The sequence below is a fragment of the Phocoena phocoena genome, chromosome 3 (assembly GCF_963924675.1).
Source record: "Phocoena phocoena chromosome 3, mPhoPho1.1, whole genome shotgun sequence".
In the NCBI taxonomy this organism is placed as follows: domain Eukaryota; kingdom Metazoa; phylum Chordata; class Mammalia; order Artiodactyla; family Phocoenidae; genus Phocoena; species Phocoena phocoena.
In genome coordinates, this window is record NC_089221.1 from 150,144,879 (window position 1) to 150,170,152 (window position 25,274).

The 25,274-nt window shown below is 45.3% G+C and overlaps 1 protein-coding gene across 1 annotated transcript in view; it reads left to right on the top strand.

Moving 5' to 3' along the window:
- Nucleotides 1–25,274, top strand: part of NSG2 (neuronal vesicle trafficking associated 2) — a 59,960-nt gene that overhangs the window by 17,528 nt on the left and 17,158 nt on the right. The gene's annotated exons all lie outside the window — the stretch shown is intronic.

The window sequence follows — 25,274 nt, forward strand, 5'->3', positions numbered from 1 at the left end:
CACTTAGATGGCTAAGGAGAGCACAGCTTGTGCAAAGGCCCTGAGGCTGGAGGGAAGTTGAACCCAACATTGAATAGGAATAAGGGCAGTGAAGCTCAGCTCTAGGAGGGGTGTGGGGACCAGACAGAGATGAGGTATGAAAAGTGGGCAGAGGGCAGACAGTCCCAGTCATCATAGACCGTATGGAGGAATTATTATTTTAGGCTAGAAGCATGAAAGAAACCCCAAAGGACTTCAAGAAGAGGAAGGATATGATTAAACTGGGTTTTTGGAAAAAGCATGCTGGCTTTTACATGAGTAATAGAGGGAGGGTGGGGAGACTGCTGGGTTACTGCAAGTAAAAAACAATAGTGGCTTAGCAAAAGAAGGTGAGTGGAGAGAGGCCTAAAAGATACTTAGGAGGCAATATCAGCCATGGAGGCAGTAGAATAAGTGGTTCTGTGGATGGAAACTGAAGCAGTCTGGCTGGGTTTGAGCCCTGTTTCCACCTCATACCAGCCATGTGGCCACAAGCTAGCCAATAAACTTCATTTATCAAATGGCGATAATAGAAGGTTACTGTGAGAGTGGAATATAGAATACATGCAAAGCACTTGGATCTATACATGATAAGTGCATGATTAATAGTAACTATTTTGTATCAACTGTGGCTGAGGGCTTTGGAAGTGAAAACAGCCGTTGGTTGGTTGTCTATATGTATTTGTATAATACATACTTGGTTGGAGTATGTATTATACATGGATAAACACATTGGTCCGTTTCTGTCCCTATCTTTCTCCCTGCTACATGTGTCAGAGCAGCTGGGTGTGTGAGCCTGGGAGGGAATATGGCACCTCTGTGTACATCCCCCCAGAATGTGGGACTTCCCTGGATGCTGGCCCCCTCTTTGAGGGCAGGAATTGCTTTTATTTTTGGCTGTAGCTTTAGTGTCTGGCACACAGCATGGGCCCAGTGAATGCTGACCTGGCCTGAACTGCATGCAGGTATCTGCAAGAACCAGCAGGTAGCTGTGAGGGGAGGGGAGGAGTATCACGGTGCATAATGTATGAGCATCAGGCCAGGGAGGAAAGCTGACCTGTCCTCCTGGCAGCAAAGATCATCAGAAGTATGCCCAGATTCATGCACAAAAATGTTTATTGCAGTGTTATTTGTAAAATCGAAGCATTGGAAACAATGCTAGATTTTCAGCAGCTTTCTCATGATTCCATATGTAAGACCACATGCATAGGATGGACTGTTTCAACAGTTTCTTAGGAATCACTTTTGGAGGGAGAGTATTTAGTTTACTCTGAATTATGGGCTTAACGAGATATTTTCATCTTTCTTGTACTTTCTCAATTTTACACGAGCATGAATTGTTACAATAATCAGAAAAAATTAGAATATTTTAAAAATTTGCCAAATAGAGTGTTACAGTTTTTGATGGAATTATTCCTTATTTGGCAATCATTTAAAATGATGGTTATGAAAACATGCAATAATTTGGGCAAATGCTTCATAGAGGAAACTGAGTGAAAAAAGCAGAGATTAAAATTGTATGTTTTCTATGGCTGGAACTATGAAAAAAACCACAAGTATACAGAGGAAAAAGGACATGGAAAGAAATGTCTCAAAATGTCGTTTGTGGCTGTGTTATCAGCCGTGGTGTTGGACCATGTTGTCATTGGTTTTTTTTTTTCCTCTTTGTTGGCAACTTTTGGTGATGTGGCAATTTTATCATATTTGATGCCCACGAGTCCCTGAGAAGCTGATATAATCCCGTTTTTTTCAAGGGGAACTATGGCTCAGAGCAGTGATGTGACCTGCTCACCCACTAGCAAGTGGCAGGGCCAGTGCTGAAAGCCGGCCCCACCCCCCGCCTTTCTGTTCATCTGTGCAGCCTGCTTTAGGTAACTATGGGTTAGAACAGAAGCGAGTCAGGAGAAAATGAGTGGCTTTTCAGGGTCCAGGGCCTGAGGAAGTGCCCCACGCAGCTTGACTCAGTTGGCCCTGGGGGTTGGGAAGAAAGGGCGTTGGGGTTTCGGGGCAGCCCTTTGTCGACTGTCAGGTGTGGGCGGAGGGCCCTGCCGCTTGGAACAAAATGGGAGGAATGGAGCAAAATGGTTTGCTTTTGTAGAGCTGTGAGCATTTATTAGCCTGGCTTTTCACTTCCTTAAAGAGAGCTCCCCCTGAGCCGCGTGAAGGATGCATCTGCTGGGGTGAGGGTGGATGCAGCACCCTGGGGAGGAGGTTGTGGTGCTGGTGATTAAGAAGAGTCTGAGGCAGGAATAAAGACACAGACGTAGAGAATGGACTTGAGCACACGGGGAGGGGGAAGGGGAAGCTGGGACGAAGTGAGAGAGTGGCACGGACATATATACACTACCAAACGTAAAACAGATAGCTAGTGGGAAGCAGCCACATAGCACAGGGAGATCGGCTCGGTGCTTTGTGACCACCTAGAGGGGTGGGATAGGGAGGGTGGGAGGGAGGGAGACGTAAGAGGGAAGACATATGGGAACATATGTATATGTATAACTGATTCACTTTGTTATACAGCAGAAACTAACACACCATTGTAAAGCAGTTATACTCCAATGAAGATGTTAAAAAAAAAAAAAAAGGAAGCATCTGAGGGTCTGAGCTGTCAGCTGCAGTGGGACTCGGGGGTCCAGCTAGGCTGTTATGGAGGTAGAATTTTTCCTGGTTGGAGAAAGGGGCATCAGGGGCTCCTCCATGTTTGGCTTGGCTGACTGAGCAGGGGGGCTGGGGGGGGTGGTGGGCGGGATGCTGTCCACTGGGTAGGAGGTGGGGGACCAGGCAGTGGGAGACGCATTGAGTGTGAGGTGCCTGGAGACCATGGGAGGGGTGGGGCAGAGGCAGTCTGGCCACTCTTGGATGTAACGGGTCTGGAGCTCAGGATAGGAATTTCGGCTAGACCACAGGGGCTGGAAGTCAGAGAATTCCCAGTTCATCTTAGAGAGCATAACGCTGGTAAACAGTGGCCGGGCTGCCCCTCCAGGATATTGCCCGTGGCAGAAGTAACCATGGGGATGGCAAAGATGCCTCCCTCCCTCATTCCAATATCTTCATGGAGGTGGAACAACTTGTGAGTTCACATCTCAAATTTGACCTGGGGAGATCAGCTTGTAGCAATTCTCTATGAGAGAGAATGAGAGGAGAGAGCAGGGAGGGAGAGACGAACTGAGAAAGATTGAAAGAATCGCCTGGAACTTCTTTTTAACCTGAAGGCTCTTGCAGTCATTGCCAAGGGCCACAGACTTGAGAGACCGTTCATCAGGCTTCTTTGAGAAGATGGGAGCATGCAGAGAGAAGCCCCTCCTTCTTTCTTAGTCCTGGGAGCTGGAGGTTCTTCTAAAGCTGATTATGCTATCAAAGGAGCTGGTGCATCCGGCCATGCCATCAGACCTGATTGTCCCCAGGCTCACCTGTGAGAAGGAACTGAGTCTTGCATTTGGAGGCTGTTTGTGCCAAGCTGATGAGAGGTATTCCAGGGAACACCTGCACTTTGGGGCTAGATCCACTTGGCAACTTGGGTCACAGCCCTGTCACCTCTTAGCTTCGTGACCTTGGGAAAGTCCCTTCACCTCTCTGAGCTCCTGATTCCTCATCAGTAAACCAGGACACAGTAGCACAAAGTGTAAGTCCTTGGCGTACTCTAGTTCTCAACGAATGATCATTTTATTCTCTTCCTGTTCAGATCCCTTTCCTTCACCCTGGGTTCTTAGCTTGTTACCTAATTAGCTGAATTTTGTGTGTTGGTTGAGACAGACCTGGTCCTCCCTCTCCTGGCTTTTTCTCCCTGGGAATGTGGCTGGGAAAACCTGGAGGAACTGTTCTAAGTGTAGCCAGTTCAATGTCCGGATCCATGGGTGGCCTCTGGCTCTCTACAGTGACCTAGGGAGCTATCTCTTTGCCTCCTGGGGAGTGTAGGCAATAGTTTTTGGTAGGCTACTTCTCAACACATCCATTATAAAATGAATAATCCTAGTACCTGTTAAAAATGCCTTTACATCCACTTTTTAGGCTAACAACAACCTTGTGTACTTGTTACTGTTATTCTTATCCCCATTTTACGGATGAGGAAACTGATGCTCAAAGAAGTGAATTGTCTGACAAGGCCACGCGGCGAGGACGTGTCAGAACAAAATAAGAACCCAGCCCTATGGCTCCACATCCCACTCTCTCTGCTACACCTGATGCCACCCTGCCATTGTCCTTGCCAAACTGTGGTCTGCCTGACTTCTTCCCTTCCTGCCCGACTTCTTCCCTTCCTGCCCTTTCTCCCCTTTCTTCTTTGTCTTTATCAAATTTGCTCTGGGCTGGGCTGGATGCCTGTTGCTGGGAGACACACGGATATGCAAGACAAAATCCTTGCTCTGGAGGAGCTTGCAAAGGTGTGGATTAGACAAGAGTGTTCTGGCCAATTTCTTGGAATACTGTCCCTGTATGGTCACCTCCTCTGGGATGCCTCCCTTGATCCTCTGAGCTGGGTTTGGTGTCTCCTCTGGGCTCTGCAGATCATATGGGGTTCTCGAATGCTGCTGTACTGTAACTGGCTACTCCGGCATCTTCAGCCCCCTCCAGCCTCTGGTCCACGGGAGGTAGGGTCACGCTGGCCCACTCATGTGTTCCTAGTTCCCAGAAGAGGGCCTGGCATAAAGTGGGTGTCACGTGTGCTGCAACGTGAGCCCCAGACTTTTGGGACCGCCTCAGTATTCATCCCCAGTAACGTGCTGAGTCCGGGTTCAGGAAATTTGCCTCTGGTGGCTATGGCCTGGATAAGCTCAGATTAGAGGGTGTCCGGGCGCATGGGGAAAGATCCTGGGGATGCCTACAGACCAGACCCTGAGCGCAGTCAGTGGGGAGAATCCAGAATGGGAGGGATGCATTAGTGTAAAGGGACCAGAACCCACCATTCCCGTCAAGCAAATGGACGCATTAAAATAAAGCTGGTTGGGGAGAACTAGAAGCGAGAGCTTAGCAGTTTTTAAGGAGCTGGTGCCTGTGGGCTATTATTAGAAACAAACAACAACAACAAACCAACAGAACAAAAATAAACGAAAATCCAGTTGAAGCTTCAGGCCTAATATTATAGGGTGTTGATTTTTCAGTGTTCCATCCATTCACTGATCCACTCAACTTTTTGGGGCTTGTGCTCTGCTCCTGACCTGACCTGTGATTGGCGCTTTATGTAAGGTATCTCCTGAATGATCCCAGCAAACTGGGCTGGCGAGACTGTCACCCCACTTGCAGGTGAGGGAACCAGGCTCAGAGAGGCTGGGAATTTTCCCAAGTTCCACGCCCAGGAGGCTGTGGAGCTGGGATGTACTCACAGGTCCTAAGCAGGGGGCCGTGGCCGGGTGTAAGAGGTTAAGGAAGCTGCCGCCAGTGGAAGAGAGCCTGACTACCAGTGAATAGCTCCCGGGGGATGCTGCTGGGCCAGTCTACCTGCCAGACGTTTCTTTCCTTCTCTTCCTCTTCCACCCAGCCAGGGGTTGGGGGTGTTTGCACTCTGTCTCAGGCCTCAACTCTGTTCACAGTCCTTCTAACTCCAACCTGGGAAAGACATGGCAAAACACCAGAATCAGCCTCCCCGGCTGGGTGTGGGGAGGTGGCCACATCTAACAGCCGGCAGAGTCCAGGCCCCTCTCCTTCCTGAGAGTCTCTGGTAACTGTGCTTTCTTCTCTGGTCTCTGTCCTCACCCATCATCTCCTGGCCCATCCTCCTTCTGGGTCCCTCTGCCTCCTTTCTCGGCCCCCTTCTGCCCATCCTTCTCACCTCCCCAAAGAAGGACTCTTTCTAACGTGCATATCTTGCGAGGACACTGCCATCCTCTAACCCTGCCATAGCTTCCATTGCTCACCTGCTTTCTCCCTGACCTGCGTGAAGCCCTGGTCCTTCCCTCATGACACCATACTTCGTATGCCTCCCTGTCTTTGTTCGTACTGTCCCTTCCCACTGGAATGCCCTTCCACCTCCATCATTGGGCAAACTCCCTATTCATCCCTCAGCACCCAACTCAAATGGCTCTGGCCTGTGAGGGGTTGCCTGCCAGGCCTTGTGCAGTCTGTCCTTCCTCCTCGGGGTTCCTGCACCTGCTATATAACCCTCCAGTTATATAGTGTTGGCATCAACATTACCTGCTGTGTCTCCCACTGACTTAAGGCTGGGATGGTGTCTTCTTTATCTTTGCTCCCCAAGAACCTAGCCAGTGCCGGCCCACACTTGGCACCAAATGATGTCTTTAATAACTAAATAAACAGGTTAATGAGCAAACACAAATATCTGGCTGATGGAAAACTACACATTGATAAATACCAGAGCTCTGGCTGCCTCATTTTCAATATCTTTATTTAAAATCGGGGCTCTATCTTTGCTTCTAAGCTTCTTGCCGATGACACATTCTCATAAATGTCCTCTTCCTGATATCACATTCCCTGGGAGGTGAGACCTCATTTATAGCTTTGCCATTTGCTTCTACCAATCTTTCATCAAAACCCCAGGGGCTGCCCTCCATTGGTGGGATTCTAATATTTGCTGACAGCAGCAAATGGGGATAAGCGATTTTACTTTATTATCTGTTGTCTTGGTTTTTATTGCCCTCTTTTTTTTTTTTTAACTTTTGAGGAACATTTCGGGTAAGTTATTAAAAACACTGCCTGCTGGCTTAAGAGCAGAGTCATCATCTGGAACGGAAAGAATTTACATGCGAGCGCTTGGTGGAGAAAATCTGCAATAGTATTTGATGTTTATTATCACACTTCTGGCTAGGGTTTTGCCAAAAATCAGAATAAAGATGTAGGCCTATGTTTATGGCTGGGTGCTTTCTCCTGGCCTCATGGAATGGTACTATTAGAGTGACCTTCAAAAACATATATTATTGAGAACTGAGAAGCAAATGTGGCTTAATTTTTTTAACAAAACATTTCCCTGGGAGAGAAAACATCTGTGGTGCTATCTCAGGAGGAATGTACTCAGGGTTTGGATGTGGGACTGGGAGATTCAATGACCACTCCACAGCCTAATGACTGGGCTGCTTTTATTGCCAGGTTCTGATTCTCATTGACTCAAACATTGGCAAATAAATGCTGTAATAAAGCAAGTCACTTGTTTATAAGTTTAGTGTAGATGACTTCTAGACTTTAGTGAATATTCTTATTTCCTATGGGACTCCTGTAGGAGGTGGCTGATTAAAAGTTTGCACACTGCTTGTTAAACCGTTGGAAGTTTGTAACCAACCATGGTGGGAGTATTTACACTATGGAAATGAGCAAACAGTGTAAATCATGCATCACCCCCCTTTCTTAGCCCAGGAGGGTTTACCAGTACACTTGTGTGAAGGGCAGTATGGAAAAGAGGAAATACATGGGCTGGGGGTTTGACATTGTGGGTGTGTACGAGCTAAAGCAAGTCATTTCATCTCTCTGAACCTGTGTTTCCCAATCTGTAAAATGGGATAATGCTGTCTACATCATAGGCCTGGCCTGAGGACAAAATGAGATAATATAAGCCCCATGGTAGCTTGATCAATGTGAGCTGCCTCTCATAGTTACATGATAGTTTCATTGCTGAGGTGTTGGTCATCCGGCTAGACGGAATGCTTCCACCCAGGGTGGGTCTCAGTGGGAAGACACGCCTGGCTCCATCTCACTAGGCCTTCTGTCTTGACACATTGCCCTGGCTCAGTTGCACCTCCTCGCCCACCATTCCTGCCAGGCCAGCTTTTGACCTTCCAGCTTCATCCCATCTTCCCCTTTCTACCTGTTATGAAGTCAGAACGATCATCAGATCCTGCTTGAGAAATCTCTGATGGCTCCCCACTCCGACAGGCAACAATGTGAGGTTTTTGCGTGATATTGCAGGCTCTTGCAAAGGTGGTCCTTGCTGCTAAGTCCCTCCACCCTTCCTGTGTCCTCTGTGCTCCGGGCCTCTCATGGCTCTGTAAAACCACCATGCCCTTTCACCCCTCCAGGTCTTTGCCCATGCATTTTCCCCTGGCTCTATTGCCAGCCCACGTTTTCCGCCCTGTGGACCAGCTCACCTCCTCCAGAAACCTGTCCTTGATTCCCCAAGTCAATTTCTCACCTGGAGAATGTCCCAGCCTTTGCCTGCACCCACCACTGCTCTGAGATGCCACATTGGCTTCAACTAGAGTTCCCCTGCTACCTGGCTGGATTGATGAAAGTGGTGCAGAAGGTAGGGCTTCATAAAGGTTTCTCACATCCCATGTTGGGGTAATGAAAGGAAGATGCTTGTGGAAAGTAAAACAAGATTTAAAGAATTCTTATTTGTAATTAATTAATAACAATAACTTCCATTTCGCTGAGCTCCTATTATATGCTGGGTAGTTTGCTAGTCATTTTCTATTTTATCTTTAACTCTTGAAGTAGGCATTATTTTTGAAAGCCAGATGAGGAGACCAAGGGTCAGAGAGTTTAATGAAGGTATTCAAGCTGACACAGCCAATAAGTGGCAAGAGTCAGGCTTTTCTGGACCAGAGGGGTATGTATGTCTATGGTATGTATATGAGAGTATGTGTGTGTTCTTTTGTCTCTATCAGCTTCCAAATCAGGAAACCCTGTACATATGGGTAATTGGCTAACTTAAACTAAACTGAAAAGTGGTTGCTAGAATACTAAAATGTTGCTGCCTATCCCTGTTACTTGCCAAGCATTAGGCCAATTTTGCTTTGGCTCTCTTCTTTTTTCTCTTTAAATCCACTGGTTGGCCAAGTCCTAAATGCATTGATCCAAAAGAGAGGAGAGAAGCAAACATTTCCCAAGGAAGACATGCCATTTTCCTCGTGGCTTGTCATGTGGCTTGTCTCGCGGTCCCCTCACGCAGCTGGGAGGATTAATCTCCTGACTGTCTTGCTCTCTGGGCCTCTGCTGCTGCCATGTGTGATTATTTTAAACGGGATTAAAAAAAATTTTATGATGTTTAAGCTCCTGGAACTGTCAGAGGAAGACAGGTCCTAACAAAGTGACTGTGTGGCTTTTTGTGTCACCATCATGTTCTATAATTATAAGAAAACTAGTCGTCATAGCAACTGCCACATAGGCCTGGCTTCCTCCTGGAGATGCTGGCAAGCTCCTGGGCTCTGTGATCCGAGCAGTTGCAGGTGGATTTGGTTCTCAGAGGGGATTCAACTCTCACTTGGGCGATCATCACGAACGCACTCTAAGACTCCACAACCCAAACTCAGTTTTATGCAATCTGACAGACCTGGGTTTGAATGCTGGTTCTAGAACTCAGTGGCTACGTGGGCAAGTCATCTCACTTGCGTGAGCCTCAGTTTCCTCTTTAGTAACATGGGTATGCCAACGCCCACTTCGGAGGGTTGTTGTAATGGCTGTGTTAGGATGCGCCTGGCAGAGTGCCTGACACGCAGGAACTCTGATATATACTAGACGTCTTCCCGTTCACCTCTTCACTGTGAACAAATGAAAGAAGAGAAATGCTAACTTAGAGAAGGATGGATGTTTTCATATTCTTTTATTATTATTATCATCATCATTATTGTTATTAATTTTGGTAGCATTTGTAGCTAGAAAAACAAGTTAGTAAATCGAAATTCTAGGCTGAGTCATGTATATCAGGGAGAGAGCGAGAGAGGTGAAAAGAGAGGAGAGAGAAAAAATAAATGAATATTCAGCTAGATGAAACTGATTTGATTTATTTTTTTCCTTATCTTTTAAAAAAAAATTTTATTTTGCATTGGAGCAGAGTTGCTTAACAATGTTGTGTTAGTTTCTGGTGTATGGCAAAGTGATTCAGTTATATATATACATGTATCTATTCTTTTTCAAATTCTTTTCCCATTTAGGTTATTACAGAATATTAAGCAGAGTTCCCTGTGCTATACAGTAGGTCCTTATTAGTTATCCATTTTAAATATAGCAGTGTGTACATGCCAATCCCACACTCCCAATCTATAGCTTCCCCCCCACCCTTCCCCCAGTAACCATAAGTTTGTTCTCTAAGTCTGTGAGTCTGTTTCTGTTTTGTAAATAAGGTCATCTGCATCATTTTTTGTTTTTAGATTCTGCATATAAGTGATACCATATGATATTTGTCTTTCTCTGTCTGACTTACTTCACTTAATATGATAATCTCCAGGTCCATCCATGTGCAACTGATTTGATTTAAAATTCCTCCAACTTTTTTTTTTTTGGAAGATTGCATTTCTCTGAGGCTAAGAAAAAGACATCTGATCTCGGGACTTCCCGGCGGTCCAGTGGTTAAGACTCCGTGCTCCCAATGCAGGGGGTGTGGGTTCAATCCCCGGTCAGGGGAGCTAGGATCCCGCATGCTGCACGGTGTGGCCAAAAAATAAATAAAATAAACAGTAAAACTGGAGAAAAATTTCAAAAAAAAGCAAAAAAGAAATATATCTGATCTCTAAAAAAAAAAATTCTAAAATGAGTAAGGAAACCTGGTTTCTGGTCTCAGCCTCAGAGCTTCAGTTTTCTCATCTGTAAAAATGAGGAAGTTGGGTGGGACAGTCCCCAAGGGCTCTTCTGTCTGAGATGTTCTAAGGCAGTGGTTCTCAATCAGGGATGCTTTTGTTCCCCAGGGGACATTTGGCAACGTCTGGAGACATTTATGGTCGTCACCATTCTGCGTGTGTGTTTGTATGTATATGTGGTACTGGTATCTAGTGGGGTAAGGTCAAGGATGCTGTGAAATATCCTGTGATGCCCAGGACAGCCCTCCACAATGAAGAATTATCCTACCTAAAATATCGATAGTGCCAAGGCTGAGAAAACCTTGGCCTAGGATTTATCGCCATATTTATTTGTCTGAAAATAGGAATTACGTCCCACCACGACATGTCAGAGTTGTTGAGTATTCAGTTTCTTATCTTAGCCATCTCCTGGAGATTTGAAGCCCTAGAAAAATTAGTAAAAAGACAAAAGACCTCTCAAGGTCCTAAGGGACTAACTAAAATATGAGATGGTCACAGGAGGTGGGAAAAATTAATTCCTTTGAATTTTCTTTCCCCTTGGCACTGCATAACTCTTAATGGATCAAGGGTGATTGTTCACGGGCAAAGTAAAATGTACAAAATGCAATTTTAAATCCATAAACAGCTTTATTATTTTTCTATATAGGATAAAAATATTTCAATTGCATCCCTCATTTTCCAGCTTGTCTTCGATTTTGACATTCCAAGCCATAGCCAGACAGACGTCTTTTCTGAGAGTCACGTGTGACCAGTTCTCTCTCCTGCTTAAAGCCATCTGGGGCTTCCCTGGCCTTCAGGGTGAAATCTGAACCCCTCAGTCTATTGTCCCTGGTCCTCAGAACCTCTTTCTCCTCTCTTCAACCTCCTCTCCTTTCTGACTTCACACCCCTCCCACCAACCAAAATTACTCGTGGAATCCTGGGCATACTCTGCCCTATCCTGCCTCCACTCCTCCAAGTAGCTGTTTCCTCCACCCTGAGTGCTTTTTTCTCCCCCATGGTCTAGCGGGCACCTTTTCATCTCATAGGCTGGCTCACACATCACCTTCTGGGTGAAGCCTGTTCTGATAGCCCCTCCTCTCTTCCCCACTGTCAGATGTGGAACTGACCCTTTCTTCCTCTGGGACCTTACTCACCGGGGAGTTTGTCAACTTGACCTCCTCTGTGCAGTTATTTCCTTACATGTGTTTTCCCATGGCCCTAAGAAAGCCTGGACTCTTGAGGACAGACACCACCTTTGATTCACTTCTAAATCCTCTACTATGACTATCGACCCTGGGACCTTGGTGGTCAGTAACTTTTTAAATAAGAGTAAGAATTGGATGAAGGTAGTCAAAGGAATAAAATTCCATTTATAAAAAGATAAATAAATAATAGGGATGTAATGTACAACATGATAAATATAATTAACACTGCTGGATGTTATGTATGAAAGTTGGTAAGAGAGTAAATTCTAAGAGTATTTATCACAAGGAAAAACTTTTTTTTCTTTTTCTTTTATTTTGTATCTATATGAGAGGATGGATGTTCACTAAACTTATTGTGGTAGTCATCTCATAAAGTATGTAAGTCAAAAGATTATGCTGTACACCTGAAACTTATTCAGTGCTGTATGTCAATTATATCTCAATAAAACTGGAAGAAAAAAAATAAAGTAAAAGTTTTGGAGATTCTGTGTAATCAAATGCCCATTGAAGAGCATTCAGATTGCGGTGTAGAGTATATTCTACACAGATAATAAGTTGAAAGCAAATAAAATGTGCTTTAAACTATTAGAAAAGTAACACATATAATACATGCACAAAATTCCAACACTATAGAAAGGCATAAACTGAGAAAATATCTCCCTTTCTCTCCTTTCATAATCCTTCTCCCCCAAACTATCCATTGTCTAAGTCTGTGCTATCCAAATTGGAAGCTCCGAGCCGCGTGTGGCTATATACATTTAAATTAGTCAAAATAAAATAAAATTCAAAATTTAATTCCCCAGTCACACAAGCCACATTTCAAGCGCTCAATAGCCACGTGAGCCTAGCAGCTACCATATTGCACAGCTCAGATTTATAGGACATTTCCATATTGCAGAAATCTCTATAGAACAGCCTAGGAATATCTCCTTATGTTTCTATCCAGAGGCGTTTTCTACGTGTCAGCATATTTGTATTTATATACGCATATGCACATTTGATATTCTTTTTCATTTTCTCAAATGGGACCATTTTATATATATTCTTCTGTACCTTGCTTTTTTTTTCTCTTAATAATATATCTCGGAGACCTTTCCACATCACCACACTGAGATCCTTTTTTGTTCTTGTTAATGACTGTAGACTGAGGATTTTCACAATCTTTCTTAATCAGTCCCCTATTGTTTTCGCTTTCAGTCTTTTGCTGCTAAGAACTCTGCTTCAGTGATATTCCTAGTATGTGTATTTTCACACACATACACACACACACACACACACATCTTTCATATATTTTACAAGTATATTTGTAAGATATGAGAATCTTTATCTTAAAAACTTTACCAAAGTGAATTTTCAGTTTTAATAGCTTTTGCCAAATTACCTTCCAAAAATTTCCCACCACATATACATCCTCCACTATGCCTGCAAATGTATTCTTCCCCACATTGCCAGCACCTGTTTCAACAAACTTTCAAAGTTTCACCAATCTGATATATGGAAAATGGCTCTTCACCTTTGCTTAAGTTTGTATGTCTTTCACTACTGGTGAGATCGAGCCTCTTTCCACATACCAGTTGCCTGTTTGTGTCCTTCCCAGAAAACATCCTACTTGGTTGGACCACTTGCTGTTCCTTCTTGTTGATTTGCGTGGCCTCTTCCAAAAGCTGAGAACTTAGTCATTCTCACTTATTCAGTATTTTCTCAGTTGTCCTTTGTCTTTTTTGTTTTGTTAATGGTGCAACTTCTTTCTTATATCTTCAGTAATTCTTACTTTTGCTTTATAACTCAAATTAATCACACACTCCAGGAGACATAAAGGAAATTATGGGTACATTTGACTCTATAAAAATCAAAGCCTTCTCTCACCCTAACGTCATCTTTTCTTCTGCTGCGTTTATGATTTTTATTTTATGTTAAAATTTGGATCCCTCTGGAATTTGTAAAGAGCAGGGTAGGAATCCAACTTGACTTCTTTTTGAATGGCAGTTTGACAGTTGATCTATGATTATTAGTTAATCCTTTCTCTCTTTGACTAGACATGCCACAGTTTTTAGATACTGTGTTCCCATATGTATTTGAGTTTACTTCTCTGCTCTCTTTTCTTCCATGGATCTGACAATTATTTGCTATTGATAACAGAGACAATGCTAAATTGTCTCAATTACGTAGTTTTATAATACACTTTAAAATCTGTGTAAAGTCTTCTCTTATTCCTTTTACATTTCGGGAACTCCTAATCCATTCTTGCACATTTACTTTTCCAGGTAAATATTAATATATATTTTAGGTCCAAAAAACTCCTGTTAACTTTTTAAATTTGGGTTACATGAATTCAAAGATTAACTTGAAGAGAAGCTACATCTTTAAAGTATTGAGTCTATTTAGAAACAAGATTTAACTTTGCATTTGTTGACATCTTCTTTTGAGGTTCTCAACTGCTCTTTAAAATCATCTTTACAGTTCTTATTAAATTTATTCCGGGGCTTCCCTGGTGGTGCGGTGGTTGGGGGTCCGCCTGCCGATGCGGGCGACACGGGTTCGTGCCCTGGTCTGGGAGGATCCCGCGTGCCGCGGAGTGGGTGGGCCCGTGAGCCATGGCCGCTGAGCCTGCGCGTCCGGAGCCTGTGCTCCACAACGGGAGAGGCCACGGCGGTGAGAGGCCCGCGTACCGCAAAAAAAAAAAAAAAAAAAAAAAAAAAAAATTTATTCCGAAGTATTTTACCTATTTTTTGTTGGTATTGTAAAAGGCCCTTTTCTTCCATTATATTTTCTAATTTAATTTTTATTAAGTTTTTATTTATACTTAATAAAAATGTTTTTGAATTTTGTACATTTATTTGCCACTAGGCAGTTACAAACTTCTCTTGTTGTTCCAAATAATTTGTTAAAAATTTTGATTCTTTGGGTTTCTACATATATAATTGTATCATCTGTCCATAATACTAATAGCTTCCCTTTTCTGAAACTTCGTTTTCTTATGTTATTTCCTTTTTGAAATTTTTAGACTCCTAATGTCATTTTCTTATCTAATTGCATTGGTGAATACCTTCAGATCTGCTGTTTCTAGCATTTCACCATTTAAATTTTGATGGATTTTTTCCCCCTCAAATGCCCTTTCTGCATTTATGGAGATGATCACATGGTTTGTCTTCATTGACCTAGTATTATGGTAAATTATACTGATAGACTTTTAAATATTAATGCATTCTTACATAGCCTCATTTGGTCATGGTGTACCACTGAATTCTGTTTGCTAATATATTATTTTAAATTGTTGCTTTAATAATATTGTGAGGTTGTGTTGAGTTTTCTTTTCTGTGCTGTCTTTGTCAGGTAAGGTTGTTAGTGTTATGCTGTGTTCATAAAGAGAGTATACATGCCTTTTCCTTTCTCCATGTTCTAGAAAATTGGAAAGAGTAAAGAAATAATGTTTCTTTGAGTCTTTTATAAAACAGAATTAACTCATAAAATCCTCTGGCTTAGTGTTATTGGGAGGGTGTGGGTAGTTTTCAGTAAATATGTGAAGAATTCATAAAAAAAATTCCATTTGTACCCAGTTACCTCTCTAAAGCTTTAAAAGATGACATTATGAAATGCACCCACTGTCATTCTCCTAACTGTAACTCCCTTCAGTGATTTTTCTCAAAGTGGCCCCATTCAGTCAACAAGTATTTGTAGAGTAGCCACTGTGTCCTTGGCCTTGAGGTAGGTGGTACAGGTGATTCATGGAAGTACCTGACATGGCCCACAGTCAAATGTTCCCAGGAGCTGGCATACTGCTGAAACCTCCATTTATGTGAATTTGATTTGGAAGAAACATCATTCATCATTGAATATTAATAGAGCTCGGGGCTCTGTACTTACAGATCACCCTTTAGGCACACATTAGTTATTCTTGGATCTAGAGTAAAACATCTCACTCAGGGCTGCACACAGAGATGTAACAATTTGTCTCCCCTTTCTGTATTTGAGCCTGCTCCATTTCTGATGCTGGTCTGCAGGGTAGGGCCACGTTGGTCAGCAGTGGGTGGAGCCCGTCAGACCTGCCTTACTCCTGGGCTTTCCCAGTGTGACTCACTTCTCTTTACCTCCTTGAACTTTAGACTTTTTAATCTGTAAGATGGAGATACTAATCCTGTTTTGTGATAGTTAAATGAGTATGTCAATGTGAAGCATCAAAACACAGTTGGCACCCATTTTTTTGGTATTTCCCAAAGTAGCTAGCTCAGTACTGGGCTGTGAAGAAGACATTCATGGAATACTCGTTTAGGTCTGGACTATTTTTAGAGCCCTCGACTGATTCTCCTACCTCCCAATTTCATCCCGTCCAATTCAATTTCCACCCATCCGTTCAATTTCCATTTTAAAATAATGGAGCCATGTCAGTGAATACCAGATGTCAAACATCTGTTAGCTCTCTAGTGCTCACAATAAACTCTTTAGTCTGACACCCATGCTCCTTCTTGAGCTTGCCTCTGTTTACCTTTTAAGCGTCATCTTTCATGTACCGCCCACACCTCCATATCTTTGTACAAGACTGTTCTGTCTGCCTGAATCACCCTTTCTCCATCTCTTTCCAGGCTGGCTTAAGGACCCCTTCCCCAGTGCTTTCTCCATCACAGTGCTTCTCACTTTGTCTTCTAAAGTCTTTCTTAAGGGCAGAGACCACACATATGTCATCCCTGCATCCCATGTGCCTGGCCTAGACCTGCTATGGACCAGGTGTTCCACTAGTATCTGTTGTCAGGTGCATGATTAGTCTTTGGGTTACATGGTAAAATATGAATGAGATTTTCTCCATTTCGGTTCTCTGAGGAGCCCGGGGGAAACAGTTCTTTAAAATATGAAAATAAGACCAGGAGAATCAATTGCATTTCTTGGCTGCAGGAGACGATGGAAAAGCATGACTTTCCTGAGCCTCCTAGGGCAAGGTCCTATAACGGGACGTTAGAGGCACCTTTCATTTTAAAGTGGATTTAAGCGGGGCCCAGGCTGGAACTCACCAAACAGTTCAGCCACCCACTGCTTGTGAAATTCAGGAGCAGGCCTGCTTGAAAAGCCCTGCATAGCTCCTTTCTTCTTTTTAGGCAACACTGAGCTGGCTGGGCAGCCTCGCTGGTGATGTTACAGTTAAACACCCACACTCCAAGATGCCTCCTTCAATAAGTGGAGGGGGAGAAAAGGCCAGAAATATGACAGGGTGAATAATGGATAGAGCATCTTCCGGGTTCCAGGCACTGGGCTTGCCTCATTTATCATCTCCTTTGACCTTCGTAACTGCTCTGTGTTGGGGACATTATTGTAATCACTCTCTTTGTACAGAAAACAAAACCAAAAACAACCAAAGAACCGGAGGGTGGGAAAGAAGTGACTTGACCAAGGCCACACATGTTAGATAGGAGCCATTTGTGCATCTCCTGAGCAATCAGTTTATTTTTATCTTCTGGACTCCTGAATGTTATAAAGGATCCAGTTCCTATCTGTGGCTAGGCGTCCAGAAAATCTTGTACCAATTTTTTGCCCCCCTGCTGCAAGTACAGGCGCTGTTATAACACCTGCTTCTGATGTATGTCCATCCTTGTTCCTTTCATTTACTTCGTTCATTCACTTGCGTTTACTTCATTTACTTCACTTTCCTCATCTGTGCAATGGGGACTGTAATAACAATACCTATCACAAAGATTGCTGTGAAGACACAATGGGGAAACCATATAAGATGCTCAGGGCAAAACTTGGCAAACTGGGAGCGCTTAACGAATGTTAATGATTATTAAATCATGCACCTTAAATCATTTCTGGAAAAAGATAGGGGTGTAATGAAAATAAGATGAATGAAACTGGTTAGGGGCATTTATTTACTAAGCACAGATTTATTGAGCACCTACTGCAGTCAAGCCTTGGCCAAATGCAGGGGCTACCAAGATGAATCCTCAGGGCTGGGGTCCCCAAGGAGGAAACAGCTCAGTCAAGATTCAAGTCCCCCATAGGCATTCTCAGCAGGCTTGTGGTTTCCCACCACGGAGCCTCTAGCTGAGAACATTCTGCCTCTTCTGTCCTGCTTTATTTTCTGTACCCAGGAAGCAACCCTGACCTGAACCTCACCCCCAGCCCCATGGTTTTCTGCAACCCTGCAAAGAGCAGCTTCGCATATATGTGAAACACAATGATCCTTTGCTCTGGGTCACCATGCCCAGCTCATCCTACCAGGATTGCTGGGAAGACACAGCAGGTGGTCACAGTCGAATATGCACACAAACCAGGGACCCAGATTGCAGCCACTATAGGGAACTCGTTGAGGAAAGGCAGTTTCCTTAGGTTCCAAGCCCTTACCTTAATGCTCTGTGGAAAGGTCTCTGCAGCATCGCAGGCTAGCTGTGTGTGCAACCCTGGGTGTCAATAGGTGATTTGCTCGTCTTCGCAGAGTCAGAATTGGTTTATAAGAGACATGAACTTCCATTGTTTGGAGCCAGGGATAGGGGGCAAGAGGCAAGGGCCTGAAACATGGTTTCCCAGTGAAATCATGGGAAAGTTAATTAAAGCTGTGACTCAACAGACCGTTTTGATGAAATTAAGAGGTCCAGCCAGGCATCATGCTATTTTAGTGACAGGGCATAAAGCAGGTGGTTTTATAGGCGACTGCTTACAGAATGTACTTTAATAATAACGACAGTGATGATATCCAGCGTTGCTGGGAGCTTTACATCCGGCGTCCTTGGGAGTCCTACCAATGTCCCTGGTAGTGGCTGTTATGATTAATCCCATTTTTGCAGCTAAGGAGACTGAGGCTCAGAGAAGTGGCATCACATGCTTAAGGTCACACAGCCCATAAGTGGTGGAGGAGAGACTGGATCCAGGCTTGCTCCCTCTTGTACCACCTGGCACTGCTTCCCTTTTAGACGCCTGCATCCCAGTCTCTGCAGAGCTGAAAGTGGACAGCCACACCGCCTCTACCCTGGATACTTGGACGCCTTTCATTTTCTTAATAATAAGTAAAAATCATAATCACAGCAGCAGTAAACAAACTTCATGACCTATCTGCTCAAAGCCCATTTACCTGCATGTTGGGACAGATTTGTAGCTATGATCCCTCCCCACGGAAACAGCAAGGCTTGTGCAACATCTTAATTCACTGAGTTCCACTTTGTGCAAAATAACCCTGGTAAGATTTGTGAGGCCTTCTGGCCCAGACCGGTTTTTACAAAGTACTGGTGATTGACCACATTGCAGTGGAAGCTCCAGGCTTCTCCTTGTCTAAAGCCCGGGCGGGAGGAAGGTCCAGGTGTTTTGAGCAAATGTTAGAACAAAGAGGCTCAACCCGGGCTGGCTGTGTGGTCCTGGGAAGTCCCCTCATGAAGACAGGAATAATAACATCTTCAAATAGTTGTGTGGATTCAGTAAAGCAGTGCATGTAGAGCCTGGGGCCTAGCTTCTAGTAGTTGCTCAATAAATACTAGGTCCTCCTTCTCCATGCCCCCAAATCCTTCCTCCATGATAGACAGTGCTGGGCCTCTTTGCAGCTGTTTCCTAAACATGTGCTCCAGACCCTTCTAATTCCCTACCCTGCCGTGTATACTAAGTGTCACAGGTGCTCTGGGTGCCACCTGGGCTGGCTCTCCACTCAGCCCCAGACCATTCACACTCCCCAGCTCATCACCTTGGACCTCGTTACCTCCCTCCCAGAACAAATTGGGAGCGAGTCCTGGATTCAGCCTTTACTGGCTGTTTGACCCTGGACCAACCACTTTTTGGAACCTTATTTCCTATAAAATAGGATTAAAAAGACAGACTTTACAGAGTCACTGAAAGGTTTAGAATGAATAATGAAAGAAACCGTAGTGTTGTATCTGCTGCCCCCAATTTTAAAAATTGGGGCATTTCACTTGTGGGCAGAATCTCTGTCTTTTCTTGAAAAAGCAGAAGAACAGCCATATTAGGGCCTCATTCCCATCCTTGACAATTGTCTGGGGCTGAGCAACTACCCCACGTGGACGGGACATGTTTCCTCCATTCCCTCCAGTCTCCACACCTGGCCCTCTTGCCTCAGTTATGTGGCTTGTCTGCTGTGTGGTTGCACATAGTAGGTGACCAGGAAAGGATGGCTTCTCTCTTTGATAGGCTGTTTAGATCTAGGTACACTGGTTAAGATCTCTATTCTGCAATTGCCTTTGATTATCGGCTGATAAAGACACAGCCTTGTGAAGTAAGGCCTCAGCTTCTCCAACCTGTAAAAGGTTTACTCTCAAAGGTCTTAATATCCTCTGGCCCAAGCTGAACAATGGTTTGCCCTTGCAAAATGAAAAATACCTCAGGAGTCCAGAGATTTATCTCCTGCATAACCTGGGCCCCAGGGCCCCTGTTTCTTCTTTCTAATGATTATGCCAATAGCAAATTCAATTGGAAAATGAGCTATTGCTTTGGAATGTTCCAATTTAAATTGTGCCTTTTCTCTTTCAAGGTTTCCACTAATATAAATGAATTCCTGTCTCTGGCCGGGATCACACTTCTGTACCGCTCCACCTTCCGTGGGGAGTTGCCCTTTCTGGGTTCTGAAAGAGACTCTTGAATTTTTGCTCATATAAAGTTTGAGGCCACAGATGTTTCATTTTCCCTTTCCTTTCAAAAGGCAATTACCTCAGCGGGATTCACTGGGGCCCTAGAGAATGGGCTTCTTTAATGGCTTTTGGGGGGCTTCCATGGGAAGCTGACCAAAGAGTCTGACCAAACGTAATCTTTTTGATTTGGGATGGAGAGAACCTTTGTATTCCAAACAGCCACTCTGGTAGCAGCCATTCCAGAGGAAGTGTATGTACACACCACCTTGGGGTTCACATCTGAGTTCAGCTTCTTCTCCACTCATTATTTGAGTTTACTTGGGCAAGTGACTTAACTTCTTTGGGTCTTACAACATTCTTCATTTATAAAACAGGAAAAATGAAAAGACCTACCTTATGGGATTGGTTTTAAAATTTTCAATAAGAAATAAAGCAAAACCATAAGCAAAGCCAACTCCTTCTTCAGGAACTGACCCCAAGTGAGGAATGAAACAGAATATGGTCAGTAAACAGAACGGATTCTCACCCTCCAGACCTGACCTGCCATTTCAGCGTTTGCTTTTCTGCCCAAGAGATAACATTCTCAACAGAAATCATTCTGATACATTCACTTAGAAGGCACTTACCGAACACTGCTTCGGACCAAAGCCAGGCAGGTGATCTGTATGACCTCATGTTGTCTTTCAGAGCCTCTGGGAGCGAGGGATCATCGTAACTCCCATTTCATAGATGGAGAAACTGAGCCTTAGAGATGTCACAGAACTTGTCTGAAGTCACACAGATAGGAGGGGTGGAGCTGCCAATAGAGAGCATGTATGTTCTCAGAGTCTGCACTGGCTCCAGACTGGCTCTGGTTAGTAGTGATGGCCGTCTGCAGCCTCGTCCCAATATTTCATAAAACCCAAAGGAAACGGTTTCTTTTCTCCTGATTAGTCCAAACAAACCAACAAAAACACCATGGGTTGTTGTTTTGGCCCCTCTGGTTATTTCCCATTCACAGCTATGTGCCTGAGTCTGATGTGTCCAAAATAGGAGCATGAATTCTTTAACATTGAGCGAATGCCGTCTGTTTGGCATGAAAAAAGAAATCACTCCAAGCATGGAACCATGGGACAGGCGGAGGGCACGTGGTTTTAGATCCTGAGGCGTGTTCATTCTTTCCAGATCCTTGGGACGAATATCTCCGGCTACCAGCTCTGTGCCAGGTGTTGCCCTCTGTGTTTTCACATAGCGATCTCATTTCATCTTTACATCGGGGCTTCAATATAATTATTAGGATCCCAATTTCCAGAAGAGAAAACTGAGGCCCAGGAAATGTAATAAGAGAACCAGGAGGTGCTGGGGTTAGAATCCAAACATGAGCATTTCTGGCTTCCAAGCCAAGGCTCTGGCCACCACCCCATTTTTCTCTCTTTCTTGAAACAGAACAGACTGATGGGAAATTTTCCATCTGAGGCCACAGTGACACATGCATAGCTGATCTGAGAACATTTGGGCTTGGAGGGTAGATTCAACTTCTAGGTGCTGCTTGACGGTGAGAATGGTGAACCCTTGACAGGGCCAAGTAGCTGAGGGGTCAGCCTACATACCCACTGCTGTAGATTGACAAGGGGCTGGAAGAGTTTTTGGCTCCAGAATCCTTCCGCTGTTTCCTTCTGAGGCTCCCTGCCAAGGAGGTCTGCACATAAGGATGGGCCCCAAATGGCAGATGAAGAACTGTCTTATTCACCTGGTGGGCACCCAATAACCCAAGAAGCAGCTTCTCCCATGAGCACAGCGGGGCATGAGGCTCAGAGTGGGAGGCCTAAGTGGTTCTCTAGCTTCTCACCCTGTTTTTTCCACCCTCACCCCAGGAAGAGATCTCATACTCATGGATACTCATCATCACTGGAGGGAAAATTGAGGTGGGAGGTAGGAGAGAGAGTGTCTCTTCCTAATTCCTAATATCGGGTACACCTAGTGATAACCTTGGTCAAGATGCTGCAGGGGAGGGGAGGGATGGACGAGAAAGAGACGGCCCAGGCTTCTTCCATGTAGGAAGAGTGAGAACTTTACAGCCATGCTGACCCATGAGGCAAGGAGTCAGAGAAGAGGTGTTCATGGGGCCTGGGCTCTGGGGGGCAGGAAGGGAAGAGTTCACAGCTAGAACCTGGCACTGCCTTTAAGGCACAGGATCCATAGTATAGCATAGCCATTGCTGCCAGGCTCTGAAACATAAGATTCACGGTGTCTTTCCTTCAGGGGAAACCGAAAAGGGGACAGCAAGGGGAATTGTGTTGGAGGTCTCTGAGGCCACCCCCAGGTCGATGATTCACTAGAAAGACTCACAGGACTCAGGGTGTAGCTGTAGTCTCGGCTATGCTTTATTACAGCGGAAGGGTACAAAGCACAGGCAGCAAAGGTAAAAGGTGCAGGGGGCGACCTCCAGAGGAAAGCAGACAGGAGCTTGCAGAGGCCTCTTCTAGTGGAGTCACGTGGGACACGCTCACTTCCCCCAGCAACGAGCTGTGAGCGCACTCATGGAGAGTGGTGGACCAGGGAACTCATTAGAGACTCAGTGCCCAAGGTTTCTGCTGGGGGCTGGCACCCGCTGCCTAGCACGTACCCAAGTTCCGGCCTCCAGAAGGAAGGCAGGTGTTCAGCCTAAACCACGTTGTTTGCACGGTTTACGCACGGTGAGCCCCTTTTACTAGTTCTGGGAATCGTGGGAGCCCTCCCAATGTCCAAGTTCCAGGACGCCAGCCAAGGCTCAGTCTCCCAAGTGGACTTTTCCAAGGGCAGCTGTCTCAGGTCTGCTGTGTTGACTGTTTTGTGAAAACACTCCAGGACTCCTCCCAGGTAGGGAGTGTGTGTCTGTGTGGGTATAAGTGTGTAGGGCGGGAGGCGTGAGGAGGTAGAAGGTTGGATAGAGATTCCTTCCTCCTCATGGACAAAAGTAGCAGAAACTACTACTTCTGACTAGTTTCTGAGGCAGAAATTGAGGAGAGGCAGGAACGCTGCCTCCCCCAAAGATGGCCGCCTTCTGTCCAGAGGCGATCCTGCTGTGTGTGCTGCTGTGTTATTATTGGCAGGCATTCGTTCTCAGCCTTGCAGGAATTATAGGAAGACGTGGAGTAGCTTATCTGGCTCAGAACCCCCCGCTGGCACGCCTAGCAGTGCTACACATTGGAACTTGGAGAAGATGATTTCTAATTTTCCAAACCAATTTTGTTGACCTGATTTTTTTTTTTTTTTTTAAATCAATTCTTCTGCCAAGAAAGGGGACTGAGAAATGAAAGTAGCTTAATGGAACAGGCTATTTGGCCTGCAGGGTTGGTGTTTCCATGGAGATGCGGATGCAGGCTGCATCTAGACAAGGCTCGGCTGGGATGTGGTAAGGCAGCCGTGTACCTCCGTCTGTGGCCAGGACGCGTGTAGTCGGCCATCTGGGGCAGGAGACCACCTGCCCTGCGCTGGGGCCTGGCTCTGGGCTGGCTGAAGCAAATGGATGTGAGGCCTTCGAAGCTCACACATGTGCTCTTGGTGCTGATCCCCAGCTGAGAGCTGGACAGGAGGTCAGTGAGGTACGCTCCCTGCCCTCGAGAAGCTCACGGTGCAGTAGGGCGTGCTGACAGGTCTAGAAGTCGTCATAACACAGAGCAACACATGACGGTGGTGAGGATGGAGCGAGGGGGAACCCAGAGAGACCTCACTCCTGAGGGAGAGATCTGCGGAGGCTGCCTGGTGTGTGGGGGTGACACCCTCCAGGGGAAGACAGTGGAAAGGCATGCCAGTAGCAGAAAGCCTAGAACTTTCAGGAACTAAGGCTGCACTGTGTGTGTGTATGTGTGTGTGTGTCTGTGTGATATGTCTATCTATGTGAGTCTGTGTGTGTTTGTTGTGTCTGTGTGTCTTTGTTACTGTGTGTGTTTGTGCCCATGTGTCTCTGTGTGTGTCTATATATGTCTGTGTGTGTCTGTGTGTTTGTGTGTGTCTGTGTGTGTCTCCGTGTGTCTCTGTGTGTCTGCGCGTGAGTCTGTGTGTGTATAACTGCGTATGTGTGTCTGCATGTGTTTGTGTGTGTCTCAGTGCCTTTCTGTGTGTGTGTGTGAGGGCTCCTAGGGCCGAAGCAATTGGTGCCGTTGGACAGGTAGGTGGGGGCCAGAGGATGAAGGCAGTGCAGTGCTGAGGGAAGAAAATACGTTTTGGATCCAGACAGACCTGGCTTCTGGGACTTGCTTCACCACTGATGGTCTGGAAAATCCTGACAATTATGCAACCTCTGCAATCCTCAGTTTCATCGTCTGAGAAACAGGAATATGGGCAGTACCCACTTTATGGGACACTGGGTAGGACCGAGTGAGATCATCTATGGAAAATGCTGAGTATATCTGACCATCAGGGATGTGAGCTCCTTGCTTTCTTCTCTTCAGAAGCCAAAGCATTTTGGCCCTCATCTTGATCTAACTACAGTTTCCAGGTCACTCGCATCCAAACCTCCTGGACTTGTGTGGAAATGCTGACCCGTGAGTGCTGGGCTGACCAGGGGAACCCGGATCTCTGGGTGCAGGGCCCAGGGCTCTGCATCTGATCCATCGCCTTTATTTGATGCATCAGGGTTCTGATGCTCAGTAAGATCCTGGACCCACTGTGTCAGGACACAAAATCTGCCCCAAAGCAGGCTCACGTGGGATCTTCAGCCCTACCGTGAAAGGTTCAGAGGGGTAATTTAATATAGGAAGATCCCATCGGTGGCCAGCAGGGACGATGGATTGGGAGTGAGAAGCAGCAGAGACTAGGGAGGAGATGGCTCATGGCAGAGATGCTTTTCTCCCCCATCAACATGAATCACCAGCAAATCCTTTAAATAGTAGGACCCTCAGGCCCTCAGAAGCCCAAAGACAGAGGGCACTGCCCTGCCCTTGAGGGGCGGCTGTTAGCTGGTCTGGGAGGACAGGTCACAGGCGATGGTAACACAGTGTAACAGCTGAAGGTCCTCGTGCTGAGGAAATAGCTGAACCACACTCAGCTCTGATGCTGTACAACTGTAACGATAACAGTGGTGGCAACAAGAAGCGTTCGCTT